The sequence below is a fragment of the Gopherus evgoodei genome, chromosome 7 (assembly GCF_007399415.2).
Source record: "Gopherus evgoodei ecotype Sinaloan lineage chromosome 7, rGopEvg1_v1.p, whole genome shotgun sequence".
Classification (NCBI taxonomy): Eukaryota; Metazoa; Chordata; order Testudines; family Testudinidae; genus Gopherus; species Gopherus evgoodei.
The window spans coordinates 22,111,518-22,130,513 of record NC_044328.1 but is presented as its reverse complement, the minus strand read 5'-3'; the positions used below and the strand labels follow the sequence as shown (position 1 = coordinate 22,130,513).

Sequence of the window (18,996 nt, the reverse complement as noted above, 5' to 3'; positions counted from 1 at the left end):
CAGAGCTTCTGTTTCCAGGATTAGGCCTGTAGTCATATTAGAATGGTGCACTTAAAGGCCTGATCCTGAATTTTGTGCACACTCCTAACCCCACTGATGTTGTGGGTGTGTAAAGATCAAGATTATGGGCCCGTGTATGTTATCAAACTGTTGAAACCATTTTTTTCCCTTTTCTATGCCGTTCCTGCTTCTAAGATGCGACTATCCAGTACATAGATAGCTACTTCATATTTGTGAGTTAATCATAGAGAGGGGACAGAGATGCAAGTCCACGTCCTTTCCACAGCACAAACAAGCGGCAGTTTTGAGCTGTTTTCTGATAACTGTAATCCTAATTTTGTTTTTTTGTACTTGCCGAGATTTGAAATACAGGCTCTTACAGTTCAAAAGTGGTAGGCTCGAGACAGTTTTTCCAAATCTGTTGCTACCAAAAAGCATTCTGTCTACTAGTGTTTAGGATGGCACCCATGATGTTGGCAGAGACCGTACTAAATCTACTGCAGCCTGCCCCAAAGCAATGATTGTGTTTGCATGCTTCCTAGCAACTTGATATGTTGGTTCAGTTACAAAGGATGTTAAAATGCACTCCATCTGGTTTCCCAACCCCAGATGCGACCACCCCAATGAGTGATCTAATTCTTCTGTATTTAGACTGGGAAACATCTCACTAGTTGGTGGTGCAGGAAATCAAATAAGAATTCTTAGGAGCAATAAGATCCACATGCTATCCTAATTGCATGTTGAGCCAGCCGGCTGATCACACTCTAGCATATTTGTAACATTGCTGTCAAAAGGCATATTGTTAGGTTCGGGGCCCCCCTCCCTGCTCCTCCCCCCCTCCAATTTAAACTGAGCAATAATTTTAATATGGTCTAATAATTAACCATTCACTACATAACCCCTTCAGGTCTGATTTGGTGTGTTGCATACATGATGAATACCCCAGGAGTATGCAGAAAGACTCAGACGGTAACCAATCAAGCATGAAGTATTTGTTATGGAATTTGTTCTTTTCTTCTCTGCAGATGAAGGGTTTTTAGAAAGGGATAGTATCTTGAGTTGGTTTTTTGATACTTTGATTTTACCGTACATTAAGTAACACTGTCTGAGATCTGTGCCCTTTTTTTAATAAAGAAAAAACTTGCCTATTGCTGTCCACCTCTGCATGTCGAATCATAAAGCCAGCATGCGGTGTTGTGAAATCTTATGGGCTGTGCCGTTCTTGGGTTGGGGAGGAGTAAGAAAATACAGGTTTACATGATGCTGAGAAAATGCCAAAGAAATTCATCTGAATTCTTGAATGTAAAATTCTTTCTCTGTGGTATTCACCCAGCTAGAGGCTTGACCCTGTAATTCTTTCTTGTGAACTTCTTTCTGGGTAAGAAATTCCAGGATTGGGCCCTTATTGTTTTAACCTTGTCACTAGACTTCAGAAATTCATTCTGGCTGGTGTACGCTGAACTATTTAAAAGTATAGAGAGTCCATTAAAGAGGGAGAGTTTGAAAAGAATTTCCTATACACTTAATCTAGAAAAATAAGATTTTAAAAAGCAATTGAGAGGACGCCAGCTTTAAATATCCCCTCTGTTTATTAAAGCAAGCCCTGATTCATGCTTGTAGTTGTTTTATATCATGGTTTCCTGTGGGAGCCCCCACACTGCTCACAGGAAGTGTGATTGGGCCCAGAGCCATGTACCTTCCACTGTTGTTAGTGCTGTCAGAATGGTAACATAAAGCAGTGCCAACATGTTTCTTGAGGGCTTTCATGGGAATGTAGACAATTTGCTGAGGACTGACTATTAAAGGTAAGTGGGATTATGTGCAAAAAAGGCATGGTCCCCTGAGGCTGCAGTTTTGTCAACAGATGAAGTAGACACTATTTTAAGCTGTTATGTACCTAGCACTTCCTGTTTTTTTTTCCAGAAGAAACTTCTTGTTTTGCTTTTAAGTTGCTAGATTTATTTTAACTTTTTGTTATTCAGATGGCACATGGTGCTTCCCTCCACCCCAACCCCTACCTCTCTTGAATGCCATCGTGCTGGGGTGCGTGACAAGAAGAAAGTGCTCAGGTTTATAGTGTACTGGATAGGGAAACTGCATGAGGCTGGATGCATGTCACTGCATATTCAGAGCCATTTAAACTTGCTGCTGTCCTGTGAATGAAGAAACAAAGTCTTAGTTATTAAGTTAGGAGCTCATGCAAGCTTCTGTGGCTGAGAGTTAGTGCACAGAAATATCCCAGCAAGGCATCTTTTTTGAGGCAGGCAGCCAGTCAGTCAGAAGACAATTGAAAGGTTTTTGTAGTTTCATTAACACTAAGGTAAGCTATGTGTGGTTCACTTTCGAGGAGTATTGGCCTAACCAATAAGGGCAAAGTAAATAACATTCATTTCCTGCTGACCTTTTAACATCAACAGATGTTTTCTCTTACAAGTACCATTAGGCCACTCTAGTCACTGACCTCATCAAGTAGCATTGCTGCCATTTTCATAGGCTCTGGTCTTTAAAAACATTTGAATCCTTCTTGCTTTGACTTTCCAGTATAGAGGACTCCCCCCTGGTCCCACTTATACATGCACACTTATTCCCATGCTGGATCCACTGCTTTGGACAGAGCTCGGTGGGCAAAGTTCCTTTGAAAAAGGTTTAAACATTTTTTTTTAAATGTTTTGGCTGAGCCAAGCACTCCCTCCCCTGTCTTTCAGCTCCACGAAGGAGAGCAGATGTTTCCTCTGAAGCTCACTGTGAGAGAGCTTTTGGCAAGGGATCCTTTCCCCCCTCGGGAAATGAGTTTCCCTTTATATTTTTCCCTGGCAATTTTCTCCCTCGCTTTCCAAGTTGGTCTTCATAGAAGCTCTTTCGGGAGGGCTGAGGATCCCACTAACCCAGCAGTAGATCCCTAGCCCTTATCCCTGTTTGCAGGGGTTGAACCATGTCAAAGGGCTCTTCCTTTTACTTTGATTTTCAGAAAAAATTGAAATGGAATGCAACACTTGGAGATGATTTCCTTAACACAGCAGGATTTCCTCAGTGCTTACCAACCCTTAGGGACACACCAGGGCACCTGCTTTTGCAACTGACAGCTCACTTGACCTCCTGCTTTGCTGCTCGCTCTGCAGCAGACACAGCAGAAAGTTCGACAAAGTGGTTTTAGCACTGATGCAAGTCCATCTCCCCTTTGGGATCATCTTTATGCCTCCCCTCCCACCCAGCCTGCTACACAATATCTGCATTTCTGCCCCTGCAATGATGTTGGGTAGGGATATGGAAGCCAATTGGAAAGCGAATATGGGAGGAATTAATGTTATAGTTTGCTAACGATCCCTGCTTCCTTTTAAGTTGCTTTGGACCAAGGACATGCAGGTCTGGGAAATACCTGTGGTATTAAGGGAATCAAGAGTGTCCCAGACAATTCACAAGCTCTTCTACAGGAAGTTCCTTCCTTGCCTCCTGCTGACTACATTATCCAGAATCCACTGTGTGCTGTCAATCCAGAAAGGGGAGCACATGAAGTGTGAGGGCTGGTCTACACTAGGGGAGGGGATCGATCTAAGATACGCAACTTCAGCTACGTGAATAACGTAGCTGAAGTCGAAGTATCTTAGATTGATTTACCTCTTGTCTTCACAGTGTGGGATCGACGTCCACAGCTCCCCCTGTCGACTCCGCTACCGCCGTTCGCGCTGGTGGAGTTCTGGAGTCGATGGGAATGCTTTTGGGGATCGATATATCGTGTCTAGATGAAACGCGATATATCGATCCCCGAGAAATCGATCGCTATCCGCCGATACAGTGGGTAGTCTAGATGTACCTTGAGAGTAACTTGCCTTAAGGGAAGGTGCTTGAGCAGGGAAAACAGGTGCCAGTTGCTTGTATGGGGCCCAGGGAGGGAGTTTTCCTCTCTCTCTCTACTTTGGACTTGTTTGCAGGCTTTGTGGCTTGACAGGATCTAGAGAGGAGCAAACTGGCAGCATCAAAAACTACTTTGCTAAGTCCCCAAGGTGATAGATACCAAACTGCTTGCTCAAAGTGAAAGTCCTGCCTCTCAGTGGAGGTGTACTGCATGTCCTAAAGGAATGGTGCTGATGTTAAAACTACCTTCTGACCACTCCGGCACATCCAGAATCCTTGTGCAGAGTGTACCTCAGGCTGAAATTTCTTGATCATCTTAGCCTGAGGTGATATGATTAGCCTATCAGCCAAATGGTTTTGTCCTTCACCAGAGCCATTTTACCACTTGTTGGCAAAATTCACACATTGTACTTGCCTCCTAGATTCCTACAAGCCTGTCTCTACTTTCTGACCATCTAGATCTCGTTTCTCATTATTTTCATGTCAGTGCAAAGGTAAAGCTGTTAGAGATCCTTTGATATTGTTTTAACTCTCTGAATAAGATCATGTTCAGGTCAGCTCTAAACTGAGCCCAGTTTATACCACTGACCATCTGCAACAGACCATTCCTTTCCCCCCTTTCAATGATAAGCTTCATTCTCAGGGGGTGGCCCGGACCTAAGTTTGTATCTAGACCATTCAAATTGATGGAGGAATTGTGATGCATTTCTCATGTTGTTTGACCGTCTCTTGGAAGGGCTACGTTATCTGCCAACTTCTTCTTGACTAGATGGATCAATTTTTTCAATGTTCCAAGCAGATTAATCACCTATCCATGAACCTCCTTTTGAGATTTTGGGGTTCATGCTGTTCAATGTGCAGCATTGGGTGACATTTCTTCATGCCTCTTCGGAAAAAACTTGCAACTGCTACCCTATTGTCAATATGTTCTTTTTTCTAAGCTTTATGAAACTTGAGCTGCTATTGTACTTGGATACAAATCTTGAGCAGCAAATCTTTCAGTCTGCTCTCAGTGCATTTCAGGATGAAGATGTGCCTTAATTAAAACAATATATCAAATTATTCCATCTGGGAAGGGTTATATTTTAGTTTAAAGCTAACGGAATTGACTTCACAGCATCTTTTTACTCTCAGGCAAAATCTAGTTTGAGAGAAATTCTCATGCTCACAGTTACTGCTGTCTTGCCTTTCCATGAATGACTATGGTTTTGCATTTGTTCCCTATTTTACTATCCTCACTATGTGATGATTGGATGATGTTTGTATTTTCCTACCTCCCACGAGCTATAATTCTGCCTGGAGTGATAGGTTCAAACTGGGGGAGACCAGAAGTACAAGTAAAAGAAATTTTGCCTTTCTGTCTCTTGACATTTCTGTTCAACTTATAACAGTAATGGATGCAAAATCTTAAAGAACAACAACAACAACAACAAAAAATCTGTTACACCAATGTTCCCTCTTCATAGTTTCACATTTGGAGAAAATGAGTAGCATGCATTTTTAATAAAGGATGTCTTTTATTTTACATTTTATTTTAGTACATTAGAACATGATGAATGATGCCTTATTTACCAGATGATAGTTAATTTTTTACTTGTGATTTGTGTCAAGCTCTGTTTGGATGGAAATTTAAATTCTAGTCAAAATACACCAAAAGAGCATTTTAATTTTTTGATTATTATTTAAAAAACTGCCTTAAAGGTTCTGAATCCATACCGAAAAAAAAAAAGTTACAAAGCTTATCAAAAAATGTTTTGGATTTAGAACTACCCGACTTATTAAACGAAGGAAGTATTAACTTTAGTTAGTGCATTGAACTGATTGTTTCTGGTTACCATGCCCTTCAAGATTTTAGAACTAGTAGATCTCTTACTCTCATATCTAGTTTTTATTCATAGATTGGATGAGGAAAATAAGTTTTACTGCTTTGTCAGCTCCCAATTGGTTTCTTAACTTTCAATAAACTAGTCCTTGAACTAGACTTGTTGAATAAACTGAAATGAAGCAAATTGCCTCTCTGCAGTGTGTTTTAATTAATGTATAATTTTGAACCATTTTTACTTATCTTTCATGGCAAATGCTTAATGTTCGAGAGCAAAGAACCCCCTGCCCTGCCCCCTCTTCCCCCGGCCCCCTATAGCTTCTTTGATTGATATGTAGCATTTTTCCTCATTTTTGTCAAAGTTGTCCTCTGTTCCAGAGGATATGCAATCACTGTGCAGTGCCATGCAGATGCTTTTTGTATTTGTATCTCCTATTTAATTATACTATATAAATGTCCTCAGTAATTTTGATAAGTTGGGTGAAGGATATTGATTTTTCTAGTCTGCTGTGAGGCCTTTCTTATATTGAAGACAGTAGTTCAACTGGCTTGTTTGTTGAGGAGCTTTTGGAGGTTCAACATGGGTAGTTTCAAGATGACAAAGGAATTCTTTTTATACTTAACTGGTAGAGCTGCTGACTGCAGGGTTTAAAGCCATATAGAAACAATAGTGTTATTTCTAAGTAGTCTGAAACTCAGCTGTAGTGTCTCTCGGGGTATGGCTACACTTGAAATTTCAAAGCGCTGCCGCGGCAGCGCTTTGAAGTGTGAGTGTGGTCAGAGCGCCAGCGCTGGGAGAGAGCTCTCCCAGCGCTGCACGTAAACCACATCCCTTACGGGTGTAGCTTGCAGCGCTGGGAGCCGCGCTCCCGGCGCTGCGGCACTGATTACACTGAGGCTTTACAGTGCTGTATCTTGCAGCGCTCGGGGGGGGGGGGTTTCACACCCCTGAGTGCGAAAGTTACAGCGCTGTAAAGTGCCAGTGTAGCCAAGCCCCCTGTATACAAGTGCAGATATGTCATCAGCTAATCTAGCCAACTATTTGTTTTCTTATTCCATTTCACTTCTTTTACAATTAGCAACTATAAAACATGTCCAGGACTTACTCCAAAGCAGATATGAGTGAGCTGAATTCAGTACCTCCCCTGATGTAATTGGAAGACATTACCATTGTAAAGCAATCTACTTTTAGTGGAGAAGTGAGTTTTAGTCCTCTTCTCAATTTCAGGGCAGGTCTACACTACAGTTGGGATCGACGTTCTGAGATCAATCACCGGCGGTCGATTTAGCGGGTCTAGCGAAGACCTGCCAAAACAACTGCAGATCGCTCTCCAGTTGACCCCTGATGAGAAGAGTAAGGTAAGTCGATGGGAGATTTTCTCCCGTTGACCCCCCCGCTGTAACTCGACCTAAGGTAGTCAACTCCAGTTCCATTATTCATGTAGCTGGAGTTGCATAGCGTAGATCAACTTACTGCAGTAGCATAGAGGTAGCCTCAGTGTCAAGGCTGAAAGTGGAGAGAGTCATGCTCAGGGGTGCTGGAAAAATTTGTAGTGTGGGGGTGCTGAGAGCCATTGAACCAAACTGTAAACCCTGTATCTGATGGAAACCACTTCAAGCCAGGGGGGTATGGCAGCACCCCTAGTTCCAGCATGTATGGTCATGCCAGGCCACGGACCTAAGCAAAAGTGGAAAAGTAGAACTCAAAGTTTGGCTCTTGGCTGATGAGAAGGGAAACAAAGTAGGATTCTGTCCCTATGAAAATGGCCATGAATTCCTGCCAGGAAAAATTAGGTCTTATGGAGAAAGCCAAGAGGGACCTTGTATGGAGACGCTCAATGTGAGTGCAGTGTCCTGGAGTATGCCAGCAGGGGGAGCCAGCAAGCAGCTAGAGCAATAAATAAATAAATAACTCACACCAAGGGTTTCTTGGCTTCTCATGTTTGGGATGAAGGTGATACTGGCTAGCAGTACCAGACAAATATCAGTAGGAGCCCACACAGCAGAGCAACAGTATACACAGCACTGGCAATTCCCAAGAAATTGGATCAATTTTATCTAGAATTTAGGCCCTTCAGAGCTAGAGTATGGAGGTAGAATGCACCAGTTAAATAGTTGTGTCTACAACATACAGCCCGGATCCTCTAACTAGAACTGCTAGTGCAAACCCCTGTGCTGGTGTGGACCCCATTTGTAGGATGGGAGCCTATCTCAACAGCTCTCCCTCATGCTGTCCTTGTGCATGAAAAGACTGGAGAAGCAGTTTCACAGGCAGAAAGCATGGTGTCAGTGCAGGTTCTTGGGTGCCTGTGTATCCTGGAGCTCTGTGGAAGCCAGGTTTCCACTGATCCAGCCATAACATGTTTCATTAAAAAAAAAGCTGGTTGTAGAAAATTGAGATGTGGTCACCCTGTGCACAGACCATAAAGACTGTGGCATGCGCCTACCAGAAGAGACCCGCCCAGTGTCTCATGTCTTTTGTGAACTTAGGTGGAGAAGAGGGGAATAGAGGTGCAGTTCAGATTTACACCCCAGACCGCTTCCAAAAAAAAAAAAAAAAAAAAAAAATTGGCCAATAGCAGGCATCTTTGTAAGAGAAAGGAACCGAGTCCACCCTCCACAGAGAGAAATATATAAGCAGCAGGGAGCCAGACGGGATCCTAGAAATAGCAGCAGGAAGCCAAAGAGTAAGCAGCTAGGCTGTCAGCGCTACCGTAACCTTGATTGCATTAAATAGATAGGAGATGTCAGGACCCAAGGAGAGCGATACCCCGAGGGCATATGGGGAGGGAGGATGGAACTGAAAGGGTTAAACATCAGAAGAATACAGTTACTTTTAATTACAGCTCTGAATGTTAAATGTCAAGGTTCAAAAGAGCACATGGTAAAGACTGAAGAAGACATGCTACTATTGGAAAGACGAGATGCAATTTTTCAGTGGGCAAACACTACTGTATTTTCTGTAGTTAACTAAGCTGCGAATCTGTTTAGTGTTTTGTTTTGTTTTTGTTTTAAAAAAAGAGGTTTTGTGTGTTTTGGATTTTTTTTTTTTTTGCATGTTGAAGTCTCAGTCGAGGAGGGAGAAACTTATTTTATCACATTTAATTTCTAGCATGTTTGGATTATTGTTATTTTCCAAGATTTTTTTCAGTGGGAAAAATTGATGTGTGTGTACTTTTGTATTGCTTTTTTAGTCTTTTTGCTCCCATAGAATCATAGACTTTAAGGTCAGAAGGGACCATTATGATCGTCTAGTCTGACCTCCTGCACAACTCCTGAAACTTAAAAAGAAAAATAAATAAAAGTGGTTTTACTGGATATTTAGGCCCTGAGTTTTATGCCTAGTTTCCATGAAGTTCTGAGTACAGGAATTGAGTACAGGATTTGAGCCTTAGTTTTCCCCGGTGACTGTTTACTCCTGCTGTCTTCATTAATTTGTAACAGGCCTTTGGCAGCATTAGCTAAAATTTTGGTTCCAGTAAGACTTTCATTATGAATCCCAAATTTTGGTAGCTCAGAACTTTCTGAAAATTTCACAATTTAGGGCTGTCCAGTTTGCGTTGTCTAGAAAGACATTTTCATTTTATGTTTAGTCCATCCAAGTGTGCACGTTCTCTCCGGAAGTCTCAGGAACAGCGTTCGGTATGTAGATTTTGTGTGTCTGTTGTTAGCTGTATTAACATAGATTCTGGTCTATGTTAATACCTAGCCAATAGGGTCTATTGCATCAGTGATCTGTGGAATAATGCATCCTCAAGTAGCAGCCATTAGTGTGCATTGTGTCACTGATCTGTGCACTTACGGGGCCACAAGTAGGTGTTGCCACAATAAACGTCACAGCTCTGTGGGAGCCATCACAGTTCATTGCTTCAGTAGTCTATGTATTGAGTCCCAAGTAGGCCTTGACACACAATGGACCATTATGGCTCCAGATGAGCCATTACAGTTTTAGGTCAATAATCTGCATGTTGTTGAATCGCAAAATAGCCTTGATACGGCAGACTGGAAAGGCTCATAGGAAAGATCTGTTGATTATGCAAACCTGTACAAGGTCCAGAGGATACTCTGACTTGCTGCTAAAGATAAATGGTGTGAGAGTTATTTTCTCTTATTTATTACTGTTATCTAAACCTCTCTCCCTACTCTCGGTGCTCTCTTTGTCTCTCCTTCCCCGCACGAATGATATTGTGAAAGCATCGGGTGTGAAACCCAAAAGGAAGGAAAAGTTATAGTTACTAGTAAGCTGATGAGCAGAAGCTCTCTTGGTAGTGGGTGATTCCGCATACTACATGTTGTGTTGCAGTTACAGAGGCACAGAAACATAGCTCTGAATCAGAAAAGCACTTAAACAAGTGACTAGCCCTTTGACTTCAGTGAGGCGACTCATTTATTTAAAGTTAAGGACATGCTTATGGGCTTTATTTGATCTGAGCCAGACTGCACAGCATCTTGCAGGATTGAAGGCTTTTGGCCTTCGCCACTATACAACTGGCATAATTGTTTGTCTTTGCTCAGGACTTGGACAGCAGGGTTTATAAAACTCAGGACTAGATGCAGTGACAGAACCATATAGTGTACTTGACTAGCAACTGACTGATCCTATAGCTGGTTTTATTTGGGGCTCAGTGGTGCTCACCTGTGAGATCACCAAGTCTATATTGCCTTTGTTTTTATGGACTTATGTCCATCAAAAAACTCACAGCTTCAGTGGAAGCAGAGTTTGGCTGACTCAGGGTGCTTTTAAAAACCCCACATTCATGTATAAACAAAAATCAGAATTAGGCTGGTTGAAATTTTTCAAACAAAGCGTTTTTTTTCTTGTTCCTCCCCCTCCCCCCCCCCCAAGAAATTATCCTTACCCCCACATAAGGAGGAAGGACAGGATTTGCACTGTACTATATACTTATATGACAGCTTGGCCTTGCATTCTTTTGCATAGTGAAACTAGGGTTGTCAAGTTTCTAATCGCACAAAACCGAACACACTTGCCCTGCCCCCACTAACTCCATCCCCAGTTCCTACATCGTTTGCTCTCTCCCACCCTCACTCTCTTTCACCGGACTAGGGGTGTGGTGTCTGGGGTGGGGCCATAAATGAGGAGTTTAGGGTGGGAGAGGGCTCCAGGCTAGGGCAGGAGGTTAGGATGTGGACTCTGGGAGGGAGTCAGGGTGTGGGAGGGTGCCCTGGGCTGGGACAGAGGGTTGAGGTGTGGGAGGGGGTGCAGGCTCTGGCTGGGGATGTGGGCTCTGGGGTGGGGCCAGGGATGAGGAGCTTGAGGTGCAGGAGGGGGATCAGGACTGAATCAGGGGTTTGGGGTGTGGGAGGGGGCTGAAGGCTGGGGCAGGGAGTTAGGGTGTAGGAGGGGGTGCGACCTGGGGCAAGGGGTGAAGGGTGCGGGCCCAGCTGGGTGGCACTTACCTCAAACGGCTCCCGGAAGCGGCAGGCATGTCTGACTCCTAAGCAGAGAGGCCAGGGTGATCTACATGCTGCCCGCATCCACAGGCGCTGCCCCTGCAGCTCCCATTGGCTATGGTTTCCGGCCAATGGGAGCTGCGGATTCAGTGCTTGGGGTGGAGCAGCGCATGGAGCCCCCGTGGCCCCCCCTGTGTCTTGGAGCCACACATGCTGCCACTTCTGGAAGCTGTACGGAGCCAGGGCAGACTTTTAACGGCTACTGACCGGAGCCCCAGGGTACCTTTTTGACTGGCCATTCCAGTCGATCACTGGACACTTGGCAACTCTATCTAAAACTGGCATGGATCTGAAAATGAAGAGGAGAAGGGCTCACTGAAAGTGAGAGAAGTTTGCAGTGCTGCAGAACTTGGAACGAGAAATGCTGTAAATTTACCATTTCAGATTTCACTATCAGTTGGCCAGCAAAAGATGAATTAGCTTAGTTATTAAGGATATTACACGTGTTTCCCCCTTCAGAGATTTGTTAGAACATAGTTTCTTCAATGATAGTAATCAGTGTTACAAACAAAACACGGTTTCCCTCTTTGAATTTTATTTACGCACGACCTCATCTACATAAAGAAAAAAAAGTATGTTAAACAACATGAATAGCTTCAGGCTATTTTATTTCATATTGCTAAATAAATCAATGCAGATGAGCACTTTTTTATTTAAGGCTGGTTAGTGAATATAAGCCCTAAAATAAGAGCCAAACATTATAACTCAAAAGATTTCCTAAAGGTAGACATGCCTGCTGATTCTGATTAATCTTAAGGGTTAGATCCTGCATTCCCAGTGCAAGCCAAGCTCCCAGTCAGTCTCTGGGAGGTTCACCTCAGAAAAGACTGTGGGCCCAGGCCCATGTGTGACGGTAAGGAGCAAGATGTAGGGACTTTTTGCTCTTTAAGTGAATTTAGTGCTTGTGAAAGATGCTGGATTGATGGCCCCTGGATACTTCTGTTTATCCACAATGCAAGAACAGCACAATGAGCTGCACTTCAGACTTCCCCACCAATATCTCTCAGGCTGAGCTGGAGGAACCTTCACTAGGAGTAAGAGAGCTCTCTGTGCCCGCTCCCAATTTGTTCCAGGGCCTCTCAACTAAGGCTATGCTAATTAGGGCGCTGCTTACTACCAGTTTCATGATGTTTTTTGCGACATGGGTATTTGTCTCCTAAGGAACAGGACTGAGACCACCAACTCATTCCACGTGAGCCATTAAACAGCTTTGAGCTGGCAATAATGCTTGGTCACTATGAAACTGAGCCAGATATAAAAAGATGACAAGGAGGCTTCCTGTGTCCCTACCAGTTCCTGGAGCCATTCTGATCTTCCTCTAATGATTAATTGTCTGGTTTTAATTAACAAAAGCCTTAGAAATTATGAATAAATGGTGATACTCAAGGCTTAAAAGGACTTTTTTGACTGTAGAGCCCTAAAAGTCACTTGTCCTTAAAGATGCTTTTCTTGGCAGGTGGAAGATTCTTGTAACATTCCCTTCTTTCCCCAACCGATTGGTGCAGAAGGGCATTATTGAAAACATGGATGAATATCTGTGACATCTAGCACTCAGAGAATTGTCTCAGGTATGTGATGTATCAGCTCCCACATCACCGCACCAGCAGGAATGAAAGCAGGTGCAGTATGTACAGAGTGATCTCTGAGTAAGCTGCCATAAAAGTCTGTTCACTGGAACCGCCTGTGTGCGCCTGTTAGCTGCCTCTGTATTGTGTATCAAATTAGGGACTTTACACAGAGACGAATTTTGACTGAGTTACTAGACTAGGACTTGGCAGATCTAGGATCAGTTCTTGGTTCTGCCACAGTCTTTCTGTGTGACTTTGAGCAAGTCATTGATCTCTCTATGCCTCAGTTCCCCCCCTGTAAAATGGAGACGATATTCCTTTTTCTCTCACCCTATGTCTGTCTTGCCAATTCAGATTGAAAGCTCTTTGAGGTAGGAATTGTCTCTTGCTCTAGCTGCTCTAAGTTGATGGGAGAGAGCGTTCCCGTCAACTTAATTAATCCACCTCCAATGAACAGCAGCAGCTGTGTCTCCCACTGACATAGGGGTGTCCACACTAGCTTTTAGGTTGGTGCAACTCAGTGGTTCTCAAACTGTTGTATTGGTGACCACTTTCACCCAGCAAGATTCTGAGTTAGACCTCCGCCTCCCGCTTACAAATTAAAAACATTTTTTAAATATATTTAACACTATTAAATGCTGGAAGCGAAGCAGCGTTTGGGGGTGGAAACTGACAGCTCAGGATCCTGACGTAATAACTACAACCCCCAGTTTAAGAACCCCGGGTTATGTCTCTCAGTGGGGGGTGGGAAGGTTTATTCACATCCCTGAGCAACATGTGTCAATATAACTTAAGTAGTAGTGTAGACCTGGCCTGTGTGTCTGTAAAAGTCTAGCACAATGGGGTCCCAGTCTTGAATGCAGTCTTCAGGTGCTACTGTAAGACAAATAATGCGTAACTATACTTCGGGGCACTCCCTTGCTGCTTCAGTGAGAAATAAGATTACCAAAGGAGTATGAATTGTTCCATATTTAAGATTGACGACTTTGCAAGTTTTTGATCTATGAATGTAAAATAGCTTCTGAGAAAATGTATGGTGAGGGAAGCCCAGGCCATTGACTTAAACCATATTTTATTAAACTCCATCTCCAGTTGGAGAATTTATGTACGAGAACTTTAACAGGTAACGTAGAACTAGTAACTTATGGCAGACCTTGAACATGATGCTGCCAGTTACAGCCCAGGATGTGGACTATCTCAGACACAGAAGAGCAAAGCTGAAACATCAAACCTGAACCCTATCAACTTGATGCTGATTTAGAGTTCAGTTTCAGATTGGATTTTTACAAAGAGCCCGTATCTTTGTAAGGGCTGGACCAAACCCCGGAATCTAAATGCTTGCTATGCTTCTCAGGGAGTGAAATCCAGACTAGAATTTTACAGCAGGGGCTCACATTCTGTGTGTGTGAATGTGTATGTAAAATATCATATTATGGAGTATATCATATCATATCATATTATGGAGTATGTAATATAGTACTAAATAAATGCAGGTGTGTGTCTTTTGTTGCATGTGTATCTATTTTCCTGTCTTATTCTATCTTTTATTTTGAAATGACATGGTGCTTGGGATGTCAGAAGACACAAAGATAAAGATGAAGAGCTTACAGCCTAAAAGGCAGATACCACAACATTGGGATACACTGGCTATCCACAGGAGAGAATAATTTAGAAGCTTTAGGGTAGTGTTGGTCTTACTATTTTTATACTTCTTATTATGAACTCACTGCTTGTGAGTATTGTACTCTAGTGAGTTTTCCCCTGGGTGTTAATGGGGAGAAGGATGACTGGGGTAATTGGGGTAAGTGGATCTTTCTGTGCATAAGGGGTGGCAGAAGAAAGCAGGAGACAAGCAGAGTGAGGCTGGTGTCGGGGATTGGAGAGAGGAATTGATAGTACATGAGAAGAGACAAGATGTGAGATGGACACAGCTATATTATTGGTATAAAAGATATCTGGTTTATCCCCCTAATTTGATTTATATTTAGGTAGGCAGAGGAGAAATGTCCCAAGTAGGGAGGAGTGGGGGAAAGGGAAGTGGGTAGCTGTGTATGGGGATTCCTAGAGCAGTAGGATGTTTAGATTCCACATTTGGGTGCATGTAGTGCCAAGAGGGAGCCATCTGCATGTAAGTGGCTATGTCTTGTCTTTTGATAGTTTGGAAGTTCACTTTATCTTGTTTCAGCTCTCAGAGATAAGTCTAACCTCTAGCTCAGGAGACAGAGAATGGTGCTATGACACAATCTAGAATTTTTCTCAGTTAATCATTTAAAAATTACAATATAATCTGCCGCTCATGAGATTAACAAAGGAAGGATTTTTGTTGCATCTGGAGGTAGGGAGGGGAAAAAAAGCCCAAACCCAGGAAGTAGCAATAGCTGTATGTCTGATAAGTGTTTGTTTAACCATGGCTTTTAGTCATGGCTTCATCTTATTTTCCTCTTGTCCTTGCATTTGCTTGCTCATCTACGGGCAGCATATGGAAAGGTTGAAAAGTGACAATTGCTAAATGAAAGTAAATGGAAACTGTTTTTTAGCAACTGCAGATCAGGTTTAGCAGTGCTGTTCACAAGCTGTGTGCAGGCAGCTCACTCCCTAGTATAAAATGCCCTCTTATGGCCAAGTAAGCATATAACTCGTTTAGAAAACTGCAATTGAAGACACCTTTTTCCAGTGGTTTCTAATTTGGCTGGGATAGTTCTGATGCTCTGCTGAATAAATCAGAGGGAAGAAGAGGGCTTTTGAGCACACAAATATTCAAAGAATGAAGATTTACTTCTTTAAAAACAATTTAAAAAATGTGAAGAGCTATAGAAGCTGATTTCATTTTTCAGTTTGCAAAGATTTCTTTGAATGGGGCTTTTAGATTTGAGGTATAGAATTCGCACTTGTTTGATATTAAACTAAAAGTAAAAAAAATTAGCCTGCTGGTCAGTCAGCATAGTTATATTGATGTGTCCCTTACTTGTGATGGATATTTTGAAAAACCTACTGAAGAAGGGAACTTTGTGATTGCCTAGCAATAGGTTGTGCTCTGTAAGATATGTAGGTGACTTGGGTGCAGTTCTTGATCTTGGTCTTTCCCTCCCACCCTCTGCCACACTGGCAGAGTCTGGAGGTGCTGGAGAGGCAGTGCATGAACCTGCTTGAGGAGATTGTTCACTTAAGATGCCTAAAAGATGACCTGCAAAGTGGTTTTTTAATTTATTTAAATAGCCTATATTGCTTCATTAGGATGCATATGGGAGGGATGATGGGTATTTTTGTTTTCTTTAAAACTATTTTCTTGCCTGGTTTTCTTCCTTAGAAATATCAAATATATCAACTCCGCTGTCCCTTAGTTTTGCATGAGGACTTATTGAAGGTCTCTGAGAATATATACTGTTGACTGAAGAGGATGCATTGTTGAATTAGTAATGAAGAATTCCTTTCTCCAATATTAGTTATTAATGTGGAATGGGCGTTAACAAAAAACAAACCCCAGATATTTATAAAAAATCCCTGCCCCTCAGTTTTTCTTGTATCTTGTAATACTGTCAGCTCTCCAGTTATCATGAAGTCTTTTAGGCTAGACAGGACCTGATTTTCTAATGTGAAATATAAGCAGAAAAGAAACTTTAAAAATACAAAAACAACACTAAAACAAAAACTGTCTGGCCTTCTTTGTACATACTAAAGAAGGAGAGAAAAAATGAGGCACAAGCTAATTTATTTGTTTTCCTTTGCAAGTCACCTTTAACTGTGACCCTTTTTGCTGATTAAACAAACAGCTTTGATGCAATAGAAGAGATTAAGGATACTATCAGTGGGAGTTCAGGCTGTGTGAGGAATGAAGGATCAGGCCCTTTATTCTACCTTTGAAGCCATACTATTTTAGCAGAGTCTTTATCTAGTTGTATAATGTTTTAAGATGTGGTCTGCATCACTATGTAGCATGTTAAACAACAGATGTGCAGGCTGATATGAGTTACGGTTCATTTTGCTCACTTATATGATAGCAAGTCACTTAAAACTGTTAAATTTCTTGTGTGAAGGAATCCTACAGTATTCTATTTTCCTCTGTAGTTCACTAAAGAGAGTAGCTCTTTATTTCTAATCAACAGGTGTTAAAATGGGAGTGTCTGTTATTACTTAAACATACTACACCTCTACCCGATATAACGCTGTCGTCGGGAGCCAAAAACTCTTATTGCATTATAGGTGAAATCGCGTTATATCAAACTTGCTTTGATCTGCCGGAGTGCACAGCCCCGCCCCCTGGGAACACTGCTTTACCGCGTTATATCAGAATTTGTGTTATATCAGATCATGTTATATCGGAGTAGAGGTGTACTGATGATTAACCTGCTGTATTTTTGCTTTCTCCATCAGACTGCAGGAACAGACTTACTACACTTTTTTCCCCAGGTGTTGTCTTTGATCATAACAATATAGCTTCCCCAGCCATTCTAGATTCAGCTTCATAGATTCATAGATTCATAGACTCTAGGACAGGAAGGGACCTCGAGAGGTCATCGAGTCCAGTCCCCCGCCCTCATGGCAGGACCAAATACTGTCTAGACCATCCCTGATAGACATTTATCTAACCTACTCTTAAATATCTCCAGAGATGGAGATTCCACAACCTCCCTAGGCAATTTATTCCAGTGTTTAACTACCCTGACAGTTAAAAACTTTTTCCTAATGTCCAACCTAAATCTCCCTTGCTGCAGTTTAAGTCCATTGCTTCTTGTTCTATCATTATAGGCTAAGGTGAACAAGTTTTCTCCCTCCTCCTGATGACACCCTTTTAGATACCTGAAAACTGCTATCATGTCCCCTCTCAGTCTTCTCTTTTCCAAACTAAATAAGCCCAATTCTTTCAGCCTTCCTTCATAGGTCATGTTCTCAAGACCTTTACTCATTCTTGTTGCTCTTCTCTGGACCCTCTACAATTTCTCCACATCTTTCTTGAAATGTGGTGCCCAGAATTGGACACAATACTCCAGCTGAGGCCTAACCAGCGCAGAGTAGAGCGGAAGAATGACTTCTCGTGTCTTGTTTACAACACACCTGTTAATGCATCCCAGAATCACATTTGCTTTTTTTGCAACAGTATCACACTGTTGACTCATATTTAGCTTGTGGTCCACTATGACCCCTAGATCTCTTTCTGCCATACTCCTTCCTAGACAGTCTCTTCCCATTCTGTATGTGTGAAACTGATTGTTCCTTCCTAAGTGGAGCATTTTGCATTTGTCTTTACTGAACTTCATCCAGTTTACCTCAGACCATTTCTCCAATTTGTCCAGATCATTTTGAATTTTGACTCTGTCTTCCAAAGCAGTTGCAATCCCTCCCAGTTTGGTATCGTCTGCAAACTTAATAAGCGTACTTTCTATGCCAAATCTAAGTCCATTGATAAGATATTGAACAGAGCCGGTCCTAAAACAGACCCCTGCGGAACCCCACTTGTTATACCTTTCCAGAAAACTGGTCTGTAGTTTCCTGGGTTGTTTTTATTTCCTTTTTTTATAGATGGGCACTATATTTGCCCTTTTCCAGTCTTCTGGAATCTCTCCCGTCTCCCATGACTTTCCAAAGATAATAGCTAGAGGCTCAGATACCTCCTCTATTAACTCCTTGAGTATTCTAGGATGCATTTCATAAGGCCCTGGTGACTTGCAGGCATCTAACTTTTCTAAGTGAGTTTTAACTTGCTCTTTTTTTATTTTATCTTCTAAACCTACCCTCTTCCCATAAGCATTCACTGTGTTAGACATTCCTTCAGACTTCTCAGTGAAGACTGAAACAAAGAAGTCATTAAGCATCTCTGCCATTTCCAAGTTTCCTGTTACTGTTTCTCCCTCCTTACTGAGCAGTGGGCCTACCCTGTCCTTGGTCTTCCTCTTGCTTCTAATGTATTGATAAAAAGTCTTCTTGTTTCCCTTTATTCCCATAGCTAGTTTGAGCTCATTTTGTGCCTTTGCCTTTCTAATCTTGCCTCTGCATTCCTGTGTTATTTGCCTATATTCATCCTTTGTAATCTGACCTAGTTTCCATTTTTTATATGACTCCTTTTTGTTTTGTAGGTCACGCAAGATCTCATGGTTAAGCCAAGGTGGTATTTTGCCACATTTTCTATCTTTTCTAACCATCGAAATAGCTTGCTTTTGGGCCCTTAATAGTGTCCCTTTGAAAAACTGCCAGCTCTCCTCAGTAGTTTTTCCCCTCAGTCTTGATTCCTATGGGACCTTACCTGTCAGCTCTCTGAGCTTACCAAAATCCGCCTTCTTGAAATCC

General features: G+C 42.2%; 1 protein-coding gene across 6 annotated transcripts in view; it reads left to right on the top strand.

Annotated features, from left to right (window-relative positions):
• Positions 1-18,996, top strand: part of CTBP2 (C-terminal binding protein 2) — a 242,271-nt gene that overhangs the window by 95,981 nt on the left and 127,294 nt on the right. Inside the window, exon 1 of one of the 6 annotated variants that reach the window (XM_030570778.1) lies at positions 12,696-12,714. The exons of the other annotated variants lie outside the window; for them this stretch is intronic. The gene's annotated coding sequence lies outside the window, so the exon portion shown is untranslated. Of the gene's footprint in view, positions 1-12,695; positions 12,715-18,996 lie in introns of those variants that run through there. 6 annotated transcript variants of the gene reach the window in all.